Raw genomic sequence first — 14,479 nt, forward strand, 5'->3', positions numbered from 1 at the left:
CCAGTGACAAGACTGGAGCAGGTGGTAGTGGAAGAAAGTATGGGACAGGACATGCATCTGGGTCTATTACAGGGGCATTACAGGAAGATTCAGTGGTTGGCAGAATACCACTGTGAGGATAGTGGATAGGACATTCCTCATTCCACGACACAACGAGGGGAAATCGAAACCCTGGTGGAGAATGTGATTCAGTTTCTCCAGTCGTGAAGGGAGAGCCCCTTTGCGACCAGACTGTGGATTTGTGAGCTGTGGGAGATGACTGGCGGGATCAGGCCTGGGAGATCTGTTTCTGGAAAAGGTGCGGAATGTAATTTAGAATGGTGTGGAATGGGTGGCAGCTGCTGAAGCGGATGTATTCTTGGTACTTTAGATGTGGATGGAGGTACCAATGTGGCCATCCTTGAGGTGGTGGTAGAGATCAAGAATGATGGCGTGTTGGATGGAGAAGGAGCAGTGAAGTAAATGGGGAGAAGGTGTTGAGGTTCTGGAGGAATGTCTGTAGGTGATTCTGTGGATAACCTTATTTCTTATCAGTCCTTTGCTCATTAGGTTAATCATTCCACTCAACAGATCGTGCATTACTTCACTTCACTTCACTTCACTTTCTGTGAGGATAACAATGTCATCAACTAATCTTATCGTTGATATTCTTGACCCTGGATTTCAACCCATCTTGGAACCTTTCTTTCATTACCATCCCTGTTTGTTCTGTATATAGATTGAACAATAGGGACAAAAGACTACATCCCTTCTCTAACAGGAGTGCTTCATTCTTGGTATTCCATTCTTACTGATATTCCTGGTTATTATTGTTGCACACGTCAGCAACTGGGGGGGGGGGGGGCGGTAGCAGGAAGTGATGAGGAAACAGGAGCTGAAGCTGTGGCTGGTGCCAGAGCTCATGTCTGCTTCCCGGTGTTTGTTTTATGACTGTCCCAGAATGTCAGCTAAGAAATAAGGCAGAGGGCACTTCTCTGCACTTAGCGACAGTGCGAGGTCTTCTGTTGATGACCACAGCGACATCTTGAAGTGGTGCGAGAGCCCCGTGGATAGCTGCATAATGAAGAGAAACGGACACCTGTGGACATCCGCTGTCCCCGCTAGCCACCAAGCGGTGTGTGGCGGAGGGCACTATTCGCGCCGAAGTCATATCGCCCCCTCCGTTCGACTCGCGGATCTCGCGAGGGGATAAAAGACTGAATGCCTCGGTACGAGCTCTGATTTCCCTTATCTTTGAATGGTGATCATTGTGTGATATGAAAGTAGTTGGTAATAATATATGCTCTACATCCTTGGCGAAAACCGGATTTTGGAATTTAGTGAGCAGCCCCTTCTGTTTAGCGCATCGTCTATCTGTAAGTGTGTCCCACTTCAAACTTTCTATGAGATTTGAAACGCTCTTGCGATGGCTAAATGCACCAGTCACAAACCTTGGTGTTTTTCTTTGGACTTTCTCAATCTCTTGAATCAGACCCAACTGGTAAGGGTCCCACACAGATGAACAATAGTCTACGACTGGATGAACAAAAGTATTGTAAGCAATTTCCTTTGTTGAAGGACAGTATCGCTTCAGGATTCTACCAATAAACCCCAATCTAGAGTTCGCCTTACCTGTTACTTGTGTAATCTAATCGTTCCGTTTGAGATCATTTCGTATCGTCACACCCAGATACTTGACGTATGTTACCACTTCCAAAGACTGGACATTTATTTTGTACTCGTACATTAATGTGGATTTTTGCTTTGTTATGCGCAGTAGGTAACACATACTAATATTGAGAGATAAGTGCCATTCATTACGCCACATGTTTATTTTCTGCAAATCCTCATTGATTTGTTCACAATTTTTGTGTGATACTACTTTTCTGTAGACTACAGCATCATCGGCAAACAGTCAAATGGCGCTGTCAGTACGATCAACCAGATCATTTATGTAAATCGTAAAAAGCAGCGGACCTATTACACTGCCCTGGGCCACACCTGATGTTAGGCTTGTTTCTGTTGAAGTCTCCACATTCAGGACGACATACTGCCTTCTGTCTATTAGAAAACTTTCTATACAACCGCATATGTTGTCAGATAGACTGTAAGCATGCACTTCTAGGAGCAAGCGACAGTGGGGAACTGAGTCGAACGCCTTTCGAAAGTTGGGGGTATATAATGCACAGAGGGGCTTCTCAGTCTAGAAAGGTCTTTATATCTGAACACAAAATATGTTCCACGATGGTACAACAAATTGATGTCCGTGAAATTGGCTGGTAATTATGTGCATCCGATTTTCTACCCTTTTTGTAAATTGCTGTGGGCTGGGCCTTCTTCCAGCCATGGAACTTTCCACTGTTCCATTGATTTCTGGTAGATGACGGATAAGAATGGTGCTATATTTGTAGCGTAGTCAACATAAAATATTACAGGGATACTGTCTGGACCAGATGCGTTCCTGGTATCTAAGGATCTTAACTGTTTCACAATCCCAGATACACTAAACATTGTCAGCCATCCTTGCATTTGTTCGATAATTGAAAGGGGAATGGTACTGCAGTCCTGTACCATAAGTGAATTTTTAAGGTTTAGAATTTCAACCTGCAGTTTATCATCATCTATTACATTACCTGTACTGTCAGCCAGAGAAGGTATCGAATTATTTGTAGCGTTCATAGATTTTATGTGCGACCAAAATTTTTGGGGGTTATTTTTAGAACCTGCAGGTATAATATTGCTTTCAAATTCGTTAACAGAATCTCTCCTTGACCTTTTGACAGCTGCTTTCATTTTGCATAATTTCTGTTGTTCAGCAGGGCAGTGACTATGTTTGAAACAACTGTACAAAATTCTGTGCTTTCCCAGCAACTTCCTAATATGTTTGTTGAACCAAGGTGGATCCTTTCCCTGCCCTATATTTTTGCTAGGCACATATTTCCCTAGCACGTGGTGGACAATACCTTTAAATTCCTACCAGAGATGCTCAATATCTTTTTGTCCCGTGGTGAATGCTTGGAGCTGACTATGAATATCATCATTAATGACACTCTTATTTGCTTTTCCAAACAAGAAAACTCTAAACTATTTCTTTGGTTTTCTTGCAGCTTCCACTGACATAGAAGCCACAGCCACATTATGGTCACTAATACCTTCTTGTAGATGAACTTCTTCAAAAAGTTCAGGTCTGTTCGTCGCCAAGATATCTAATAAGTTCTCATCTCATCCCAGAGCCCTAAGAAGCTGAAGGGTATGCAAACTGCATTACCTGGGCAGACCACAAACCCGAGAACATAGTATCAGTTACAGAATAACCCAATTTACAGGTGTGAAGTTGATTCAGGTGCTCCCACCTCAATTTTCATGGACCTTCTGTCAAAATATGCAATTGCCAAGCAACATTATGACAATATCTTGTACCCAGCACTTCCGACCACTGTGTGATCTGAAAAAAAATTAGAAAAAAAAAGTTCATTGCGTTTATACATTGCCTTAGTGAGTGGAGCAGGTGCAGGCTGCTGTGGTGGCTGCAGCAACTAGAGCAAGGAGCGGTGTCACCGTCTGTGAAGCAACTCTGCTGGTGATGTGCTGTTGCGAAGTGTTAGAACGAGAAGAGAAGCAAATGTTGGTCCCCCATGTGGCGGGTGCGTAGTTTATCCGTCTTCTGCTTAAAAGTTCGAATAAAGCATTCTGCTTCTCCATTGGACTGCTGCACTTGGGATGCGATAAATCCCTTTGGCTGTACAGAAGTCATCGAATTCTGCGGTCACAAATTGTGGTCCTTTGTCAGTCACAAGCAATGCTGGTAGACCTTCAAGGCAAAATATGGAATGCAAGGCTTGAAGATTGTAAAGCATCGTCGTAGAGGGTGTGGGAACCATAAAAGGAAAGGAACTTGCTGTACATTTCAGAGAAAGTCTGCCAATGAGTGTTCTGGTAGTGTCTGGCAAAATCCAAATGCAAGTGCTGGCTTTCGCCAATCAAAGAACTGTTATGGAGGGCCTGGCTTGTGTTCCGCACAAGTAAGGCACTGAATCCAGGATGAGATTTTCACTCTCCAGCAGTGTGTGCGCTGATACGAAACTTCCTGGCAGATTAAAACTGTGTGCCGGACCGAGACTCCAACTCGGGAGCTTTGCCTTTCGCGGGCAAGTGCTCTACCAACTGAGCTACCCAAGCACGACTCACGCACCGTCCTCACAGCTCTCGCAGGAGAGCTTCTGTAAAGTTTGGAAGGTAGGAGGCGAGGTACTGGCGGAAGTAAAGCTGTGAGGACGGGGTGTGAGTCGTGCTTGGGTAGCTCAGTTGGTAGAGCACTTGCCCGCGAAAGACAAAGTTCCCGAGTTCGAGTCTCGGTCCGGCATACAGTTTTAATCCGCCAGGAAGTTTCGAGGCTCTGAATAGTTACCTGCTGTACTTGGAAGTCCATGCCAAACCGCATACCATGTTGGTGAGCCAGTTGCTTGGTATGGGCTATGACTTAGTGACCCTGATGAAGCAGAATAAGAAAATGTCTCCAGAGATCCTCTGGAATTGCCACACACAACTGTTCACATTCAGTAGACTGACACTTCATAGCACAGGCAAGTCATGCTGATATGCAAAGTCTCAACAAACGCCAGGCTATCAGTTTGTTTCACAGTGAGTGACCAATTGGTGTGGATGTAGTACAACATAATCCACAAGTAGGGATATGCTGTCATTGCCTGGGCAATATTCTGGTTGTCTAAAGGAAACTGACAGACCTGTGACTCAGTGTGGCAACAAGACACTTCTGATGCTTCAAAGTCTGCACCCAGTGCCAAAGGAAGATGCAAAAGTGTGTCTGCATTGGCATGCTTTGTTGTGGGCCTGTGCATTATCTCGCGTTGTAGTGCTATAAGATGAGAGTCAAATGTTGCAGTTTATGTGCAGTGAAATTCTGGATGGGCTTGGCTGGGCTAAAAACTTACTGCAAAGGGTTGTGACCGGTGATCAAGTAGAACTTTCTTCTGTGCAAATACTGGTGAACTTTAGTCATTCCAGAGATGATGGCAGGAGGCTCCTTCTCTATTTCCTAATTTCTAATGCTGCAACTTCTCTGTATACTACAGCATCATCCGCAAAAAGCCGCACGGAACTTCCGACACTATCTACTGGGTCATTTATATATATTGTGAAAAGCAATGGACCCATAACACTCCGCTGTGGCACGCCAGAGGTTACTTTAACGTCTGTACACCTCTCTCCATTGAGAACAACATGCTGTGTTCTGTTTGCTAAAAACTCTTCAATCCAGCCACACAGCTGGTCTGATATTCCGTAGGCACTTACTTTGTTTATCAGGCAACGGTGCAGAACTGTATCGAACGCCTTCCGGAAGTCAAGGAAAATAACATCTACCTGGGAGCCTGTACGTAATATTTTCTGGGTCTCATGAACAAATAAAGTGAGTTGGGTCTCACACGATCGCTGTTACCGGAATCCGTGTTGATTCCTACAGAGTAGATTCTGGGTTTCCAGCAATGACATGATACGCGAGCAAAAAACATGTTGTAAATTCTACAACAGATCGACGTCAGAGATATAGGTCTATAGTTTTGTGCATCTGCTTGACGACCCTTCTTGAAGACTGGGACTACCTGTGCTCTTTCCCAATCATTTGAAACCTTCCGTTTCTCTAGAGACTTGCGGTACACGGTTTTCCGAAGCGTAAGTGAGAACCATTGGATAAATAGTGAATTTTGTTGGGCTACTGAGGAGACTTGACTGGAATAAATCACTAAAGGCAAAATATATCTTATTTGCTGATATCAGTCTTATCTTAGTTACAGTTGAGATCTCATTAAAGCATGTGACTGTGGAACCAAGATACTTGAAGCAATCGACCCTTTAAAATGTGTATCCATTCACACTGAAAGTTGACGGCATATTCGTTGATATGCTTCCCCACAGGCCATGTATTTAGTTTTATCTGCATTTAGAAGACCCCATCTTCTTACTTGCTTGACTTAAGGCTGTAGAAGCTTCTTTCAGTTCTGGTACTGTCCATGGTATGTTTTCTATGTCATCTGCATGTGGTAAAATCTGTGCTATTTTTTTTATTTCTAGGGGGTTTGAGTAATTTCCTCAAACTCGAATGCAGATTCTTACGTCGGACATCATAATTTTAACCATTCTCAGGAGCTTTCCATGTATCCCTATCTCCTGTAATGCATGAAACAACTGGTTTCTATTGATGCTGTCGTATGCAGCCTTAGTAAATAAAGAGGTGATATTTGACAGTTTTCTCCAAAATTTGGCGCAGGTTGAAAATGTGATCTATTGTTGACCTCCCTCATTGAACTCCGCTAGTACCTTGTACCCCAGGTTCAGGAGGGTGATTCCACAGTGGTTTCTAAACTCCATTCAGTTGACCTTTTTATCTATGGGACATGATATTCCTTCATTCCATTCATCTGGTATCCTCTCCTGTTCCCATATGAGAGTGAAAAGTTTAAACAGAGACTGCTCTAACATCGCTCCTCCACATTTTAACAATTCTGCTGGAATGCTATCAGTGCAGGGAGCCTTGTTATTCTCCAGTTTCTGTAAAGGTTTTTAGAACTATTCAGGGGTTGAATGTTGCCTTAGTCTGCACAAATATACCATTTGCCTGAAGGCTTCTTGACAAAGTACTAACTGGCCCTGATGGATGCCACAGTGAGAGTTCCAAGCAGCCTGTTCCCAGAGCACGTGTAGTATAGTGAGAGACCTGAAGAAGTGAGGCTGTGCATTGTCTTTAGTGGTCACATGCACAGCAGAATTAGAAGCTTTGCCTAAGCCATCAGGGGACAAATCTTTGAATTCAGCACACAACTGACCAACACTGTCCTTCAAATCAAAAGTAGCAACAGACAACACATTTGTAGAAATCACACACACACACACACACACACACACACACACACACACAAATCCAAACAAATCATGGTCAGACATATTTGCACTGTTCCGTGAACGTATACCCAGAAGTTTGTCTTTTGCAAATTCTTGTATTTGGAAGGAAGGTTGCAAGAACCTAGCACTGGAATGTTAATTCAGTTATATGGTGTAAGTGTAATGTATGATTTGTGCAGCTTGGACTTGCTAAGATGATCAGAAGCATTGAGACAGGGAAAGAAACTGAGACACCCTTAGCTAATTGCAACTGAATAGTGCAGCCACCTATTACAAGGTCCACAAAAAGCTGCGTTGTGCTAAAGAAAATGCCACTGATTTCACGATTTGTAAACTACCACTCTTCTCCTCCGCACTAGAAGTTCTGTTTGGTTCAGGATGCACAACATGTACAACAAAATTTGATATCTGTGGGTGTATATTAGGAGAGGGAGGCTTCTTTTCCTGTAAGCACACCGCTTGAACATGTCCGTTCTTGCCACCTGAAAAACAAGGTGCATTTCGTGACAGGTAGAAGCAATGCTTATGAGCTAAGAAGCAGTGCGGGCAAGCTTTCATGCCGGTACCTTGCTGGCCTGGCTGTTTATGTAACTGGCTGTCTGAGCCCACTATCTGAGTCCTTGGAAGGCTGTCGCCCACTGTCTGTCTGTCCTGACTGCTTGTTTAGTCTGAAAACTTGGACCTGGCAGCAACCTCCTGAACCTTCTCATCACATTCAGAACCTGGATTAAACCCCGATAATTCAAAAGTTCTGGCCGTGAAGTGGGGAATACTTCGGAGCACAATTAATGGAACAACACACTGGTTGCTGATAAGAAAAAAGATTGTTTAACAGTAACTGGTACTTCGTGTTCAGATAGGTGAGCTTCAGACTGAGCCAAGTACTCAACACAATCCTCTGTTTCTTTTTTTTTTTTTTTTTTTTTTTTTTAAATCCTTCGAATGGGTGAAATGGAGGCGCTAATGATGGCTCCATAAATTGTGGTGCTGCCGTAGTTTGTGGCGTCTTATTGCGCGTCTCATTGGCTGCCATCTGCATTTGAATGAAGCCCTCAGCATCTCGATAAGCTGCGTCATTTGTTGTGTCTGTAACTGAAGGGGACACGTTAGATCGAGCATCGGTGCCAAAGGCACTCGAAATTGTGGTGCTGCTAATTGCAAGTTGGGTGTGCGTGGGGCTTGGGGTAGTGGGTTAGCCGTAGCAAAGCAAGTGGCAGTTCAAACAAGCAAACGGAACAAAAGTGGTAAGCGTGGATCTGAGACAGAAATGTCCAGAAGCACAAATGGTAGAAAAACCAACAAAAATGTCCAGAAAGTGGTAACAATTAGGCGACAAACGGAGGAAAATGACACGTCATCGTAGGTTTGACAAAGTTCATCGCCAGATTTGTCATGTGTCGGCAACTGTTAGGCCTGGGACAAATAGGTGGAAGGTGGCCTGAAGATATGTCGCCATAGGAATCTGGATGGATGAGCAAAAGATCGGTGGACACAAATGCATTTTAAATAAATATGTTGTTGTTGACTTATTGCAGAAAAACTGCTGCATTGTTGTCAACTTGTGAGTGATCGTGGCTAGCTATAAGCAGAGGCATGACAAGAGCGGCACCCAAGTGCACTGAATGAATGTTTGCCAGTGAAGTTAACTATCAACGACTTGAAGTAATGTTTGTCACCAACTAGCAACAGGGAACTTTCATTAGAAGCACAGAACAAAAGGTAGAAGTAGTCTGGTGCTCAGATGGCGGCCGCTTGTAACACTGTCTGGGTGGTCTCCATTGGTTGGCTACGTGGAGGTTCTTATTTGGCAGGGTGATGAAAGCACTGCTTGTGGTGCCCACAGTAATCTTAGAGCCGCCAGCTCTGGCTGTATTGATAACCTACGGTACTGCAGTTATTATACGTACTGTGTAAGAGGACGATCGAAATGTTTCCATGTGAAAGCTGTACAGTCCAGAATTGTGTGCCAGTTGGGTGAAATTGCCACGAGCACTGAGGCAGTCATCCCACCGACATACCGGGCTGGAGAAACCGATTCGGTGAAACACCATTTGCTGCTGCATGAAGAAGTCTGTAACTGCCTGCTGGACATCCTCAACTGACAGGAATTGTCGATGCTTCACAGTTGTTTTTAAGGGCAGAAGGTGTGACGATTGCACGGGGAGAGGTCAGGACTATTGGACGGGTGCTCGAGTGTGTCCCACTCGAGGTGGTGTAACTTCTGCTTTAAGACATTTGCGACATAGGGATACGGGTTACGAGGCAACAGTGCCTCGTGTTGCAATTTTCCCAGACGTTTTGCCTTAATTGTATTTAGTAATTTCTCCAGTGTTGCACAGAACTGTTCTCCAGTGAGGGAGACACCATGTTCCTTGAAATCAATAAGCAGTGGGCTCTGGTAATTAAAGAACAGGATGAGTATCTCTTCTTCAGCAGATGGCTGGCTCTTGAACTTGAACTTGACGGGGTGAGGGAACAGTGGATGACGCCATTCCATTGTCGACGTTTTCGACTCCGGTTCCCACTGGCAGCACCAGCTTTTATTGCGTGCTACAGTGCACTCGAGGAATGTGTTACCTTCAACATTGTCCCAGAGCATCAGAGGGGATAGTTGACTTCTGACATGCAAAAATAGAGAAATTATATCTGATGTGATAAAACAGCAGGCCAAAAAATTTTCTGGAAAGAATTGCACGCATATATTCAAGTGGCTGAATGGTTAAGATCCATGTCCAAGTGACTGCTGTAATTTGTTGTAGCTTGAGTGTAATTTTTGCCTTCGAGTAAAAGTGTCATTTCTTTTATTATAGGATGTTGCTTTCAGTTACCTACTGTACTATCACGGAGCAGTTCTTTCTATGTATATTCCTCATATGCGGCTGACAGTTTTGGTGACTTCAGTTCACTTAATATTTCTTTCAGTTTAAATTTAAATGAAAACATCGTAGTTTTGGGCCATATTAATCAGATGATCTGCTATCGTAACTTCTTGTCCTGCTTGTGAGAGGTGTTACTAAAGTATGCTTGGAGGTTAGAGCATGGACAGACCCTTGTGGAGTTTCACAGTATCCTTGCAGTTTAAACTCCCAGGAAAAACTGCCTGCTATGGATGTGTTAATCACATTCATTAGTGGCTTAGCAGTAAAGGCAGATGATGACAGTTTCATAAAGTATTTGAAATGCCATACATTTATGGGGGCTTTATTTAGTGTTTTTCAACGTGTTTGAATCTTGTTACTCGATACTTGTAAACATGTAAATGGAAACCATATATGACGTTATTTCGTGAAGTTGAAATGATACTTGTTAGATTTTTACAAATATTTATTGAAGTAGTTTCTACATGCATTTCCTACTGATTCTAGGTTGCTTTCTAGAAAACTGTTCTATCTGATTTATTTGATGTTCTTGTTCATATGTTTTGACTGCCCAGTTTTCTCTTTTTATGATCAGCCGCCCCGTTCTGATCAGCTGCTTGTTTTTGCGTTGTTTTGTGATTCAGTAATGGGCTCCTCAATGTGCAGTTTGTTGGTTGCCCACCAATTCTGTGATGTGAAGGGAATGAAAGATAGTTACATAATTTTTTTTAGTTTTGGTTGTTAACCCACTACTCTTTTGCAATGCTTAATGTGCTGTGTGTTCAACATTGTCAATTGCTGTAATAGTTGAACAATAATAAAACAATGGAAAATCCAGGATGGAATGATCATAATATTGTGGAAAGGATGATTGCTACTCACCATGTAGCGTAGATGCAGAGTTGCAGATAGGCATAACATCAAGATTATCAAACAAGTTAGCTTTCCTTTTGGCCAAAAAGGCTCTCATTGGAATCACACACACACACACACACACACACACACACACACACACACACACACACACACACACACACACACAGCCAGATGTCAGTTTGTGGGATGGAGTTCCATGCCAGTTGCACTTGTTGGTCAATACAGGGACGGTTGATGCTGTTTGTGGCTGATGCTGGAGTTGTCGTCCGATGCTGTCCCGTATGTGCTCCATTGGAGACAGATGTGACTGAGCAGGCCAAGACAACACGGTAACACACACACTGGAGCACGTCGGGTTACGACAGTGGTATGCGGGCGAACGTTATCCTGTTGACAAATGCCCACTGGAATGCTGCTCGTGAATGCCAGTACAACAGGTTGAATCGCCAGATCTTTGTACGAATTTGCAGTCACGGCGCATGGAGTAAGCACAAGAGTGCTCATGTTGTCTTAAGTAATCTCACCCTAAATCGTAACTCCGGGTGTAGGTCCAGCATGCAGACAGGTTGGTTGCGGGCCCTCAATTGGCCCTCTCCTAACAGAGACGAGGTCATCACTGGCACACAGACAGGAGCAGCCTTCGTCAGAAAATGCGACAGACCTCCACCCTGACTGCCAGTGAGCTCTTGCTGGACACCACTGAAGTCGCAAATTGCAGTGGTTTGGAGTCAGTGAAATGAATTTTAAAGGGCACCTGTCTTGGAGCTGTCCTGGAAGTAACTGATTTGTAACAGTTTGTTGTGTAACTGGGATGCCAACTGCTGCCCTTTGCTGCTGCAGATGTAATACGATGTGCCACAGCTGTACGCCAATCTCAATTGTCTTTCCTCTCAGTAGTGGCAGGTGTCCGCCGAGAGCCCAGTCTTCTTGTGACCACCACTGCCAGCAATCGTTTACAGTGGCTGCGTTACTGCCAAGTCTTTTCTGCAGTATTGCAGAAGGAACGTCCAGCTTCTAGTAGCCATATAATTTGACTTGGTTCAAAATTGGTGAGGTGTCAGTTATTCCGTCTTTGTCACCTAATGCATTCTTGACTAACATCAACTCACAGCATCTAATCTCACAGGTAACTAATGCTCATGGTTGTAACACTATATATTTATGAGAAATTTGCCACTGGATTGACGACTTTTCAGTAGGGAGGACTAAACATGTTATCTTTTATGGAGAGTCAAGAAGTAACTTCAGGGTTGTGCCAGGGAAGGGTGTTGACTCCGTTACTGTTCGTATTGTATATTAATGCAATTGCAGACAATATTAATACTTACCTCAGACTTTCGCAGGTGGTGCAGTTATCTGTGATGAAGTACTGTCGGGAAGAAGATGCATAAATATTGTCAGCTATTGATAAGATAGCAAAGTGTTGCAAAGATGGACAACTTGCTCTAAATGTTCAGAAAGGTAAAATTGTGCACTTCACAAAACAAAAATATATTTAATATCAGTGAGTTAGTGTTATAATCGGGCAACACGTGCAAATATTTAGATGTAACAATATCCCCATGAACCGTGGACCTTGCCGTTGGTGGGGAGGCTTGCGTGCCTCAGCGATACAGATGGCCGTACCGTAGGTGCATCCACAACGGAGGGGTATCTGTTGAGAGGCCAGACAAATGTGTGGTTCCTGAAGAGGGGCAGCAGCCTTTTCAGCAGTTGCAGGGGCAACAGTCTGGATGACTGACTGATCTGGCCTTGTAACACTAACCAAAATGGTCTTGCTGTACTGGTACTGCGAACGGCTGAAAGCAAGGGGGAAACTACAGTCGTAATTTTTCCCGAGGGCATGCAGCTTTACTATATGGTTAAATGATGATGGCGTCCTCTTGGGTAAAATATTCCGGAAGTAAAATAGTCCCCCATTCGGATCCCCGGGACTACTCAAGAGGACGTCGTTATCAGGAGAAAGAAAACTGGCATTCTACGGATCGGAGTGTGGAATGTCAGATCCCTTAATCGGGCAGGTAGGTTAGAAAATTTAAAAATGGAAATGGATAGGTTGAAGTTGGATATAGTGGGAATTGGTGAAGTTCGGTGGCAGGGGGAACAAGACTTTTGGTCAGGTGAATACAGGGTTATAAATACAAAATCCAATAGGGGTAATGCAGGAGTAGGTTTAATAATGAATAAAAAAAAAATAGGAGTGCGGGTAAGCTACTACAAACAGCATAGTGAACGCATTGTTGTGGCCAAGATAGACACGAAGCCCATGCCTACTACAGTAGTACAAGTTTATATGCCAACTAGCTCTGCAGATGACGAAGAAATTGAAGAAATGTATGATGAGATAAAAGAAATTGTTCAGGTAGTGAAGGGAGACGAAAATTTAATAGTCATGGATGCCAGGTATTCGGTAGTAGGCAAAGGAAGAGAAGGAAACGTAGTAGGTGAATATGGATTGGGGGTAAGAAATGAAAGAGGAAGCCGTCTGGTAGAATTTTGCACAGAGCATAACTTAATCATAGCTAACACTTAGTTCAAGAATCATGAAAGAAGGTTGTATACATGGAAGAATCCTGGAGATACTAAAAGGTGTCAGATAAATTAGACAATGGTATGACAGAGATTTAGAAACCAGGTTTTAAATTGTAAGACATTTCCAGGGGCAGATGTGGACTCTGACCACAATCTATTGGTTATGACCTGTAGATTAAAACTGAAGAAACTGCAAAAAGGTGGGAATTTAAGGAGATGGGACCTGGACGAACTGACTAAACCAGAGGTTGTACAGAGTTTCAGGGACAGCATAAGGGAACAATTGACGGGAATAGAGGAAAGAAATACAGTAGAAGAGGAATGGGTAGCTCTGAGGGATGAAGTAGTGAAGGCAGCAGAGGATCAAGTAGGTAAAAAGACGAGGGCTAGTAGAAATCCTTGGGTAACAGAAGAAATATTGAATTTAATTGATGAAAGGAGAAAATATAAAAATGCAGTAAATGAAGCAGGCAGAAAGGAATACAAATGTCTCAAAAATGAGATCGACAGGAAGTGCAAAATGGCTAAACAGGGATGGCTAGAGGACAAATGTAAGGATGTAGAGGCTTATCTCACTAGGGGTAAGATAGGTACTGCCTACAGGAAAATTAAAGAGACCTTTGGAGAAAGGAGAACCACTTGCATGAATATCAAGAACTTTGATGGAAACCCAGTTTTAAGCAAAGAAGGGAAAGCAGAAAGGTGGAAGGAGTATATGGAGGGTCTATACAAGGGCGATGTACTCAAGGACAATATTATGGAAATGGAAGAGGATGTAGATGAAGATGAAATGGGAGATATGATAATGCGTGAAGAGTTTGACAGAGCACTGAAAGACCTGAGTCGAAACAAGTCCCCGGGAGTAGACAACATTCCATTAGAACTACTGATGGCCTTGGGAGAGCCAGTCCTGACAAAACTCTACCATCTGGTGAGCAAGATGTATGAGACAGGCGAAATTCCCTCAGACTTCAAGAAGAATATAATAATTACAATTTCAAAGTAAGCAGGTGTTGACAGATGCGAAAATTACCGAACTATCAGTTTAATAAGTCACAGCTGCAAAGTACTAATGCGAATTCTTTACCGATGAATGGAAAAATGGTAGAAGCCGACCTCGGCGTAGATCAGTTTGGATTCTGCAGAGATGTTGGAACACGTGAGGCAATACTGACCCTACGACTTATCTTAGAAGCTAGATTAAGGAAAGGCAAACCTACATTTCTAGCATTTTTATACTTATAGAAAGCTTTTGACAATGTTGACTGGAATACTCTCTTTCAAATTCTGAAGGTGGCAGGGGTAAAATACAGGGA

General features: G+C 43.3%; 2 long non-coding RNA genes across 10 annotated transcripts in view; one reads left to right on the top strand and one right to left on the bottom strand.

Annotated features, from left to right (window-relative positions):
• Positions 1-14,479, bottom strand: part of LOC126213544 (uncharacterized) — a 518,933-nt gene that overhangs the window by 268,889 nt on the left and 235,565 nt on the right. The window lies entirely within an intron of this gene.
• The window catches only part of LOC126213548 (uncharacterized), a 65,788-nt gene that overhangs the window by 11,644 nt on the left and 39,665 nt on the right, over positions 1-14,479 (top strand). The gene's annotated exons all lie outside the window — the stretch shown is intronic.

The sequence above is a fragment of the Schistocerca nitens genome, chromosome 11, assembly GCF_023898315.1.
Source record: "Schistocerca nitens isolate TAMUIC-IGC-003100 chromosome 11, iqSchNite1.1, whole genome shotgun sequence".
Taxonomy (NCBI): Eukaryota; Metazoa; Arthropoda; class Insecta; order Orthoptera; family Acrididae; genus Schistocerca; species Schistocerca nitens.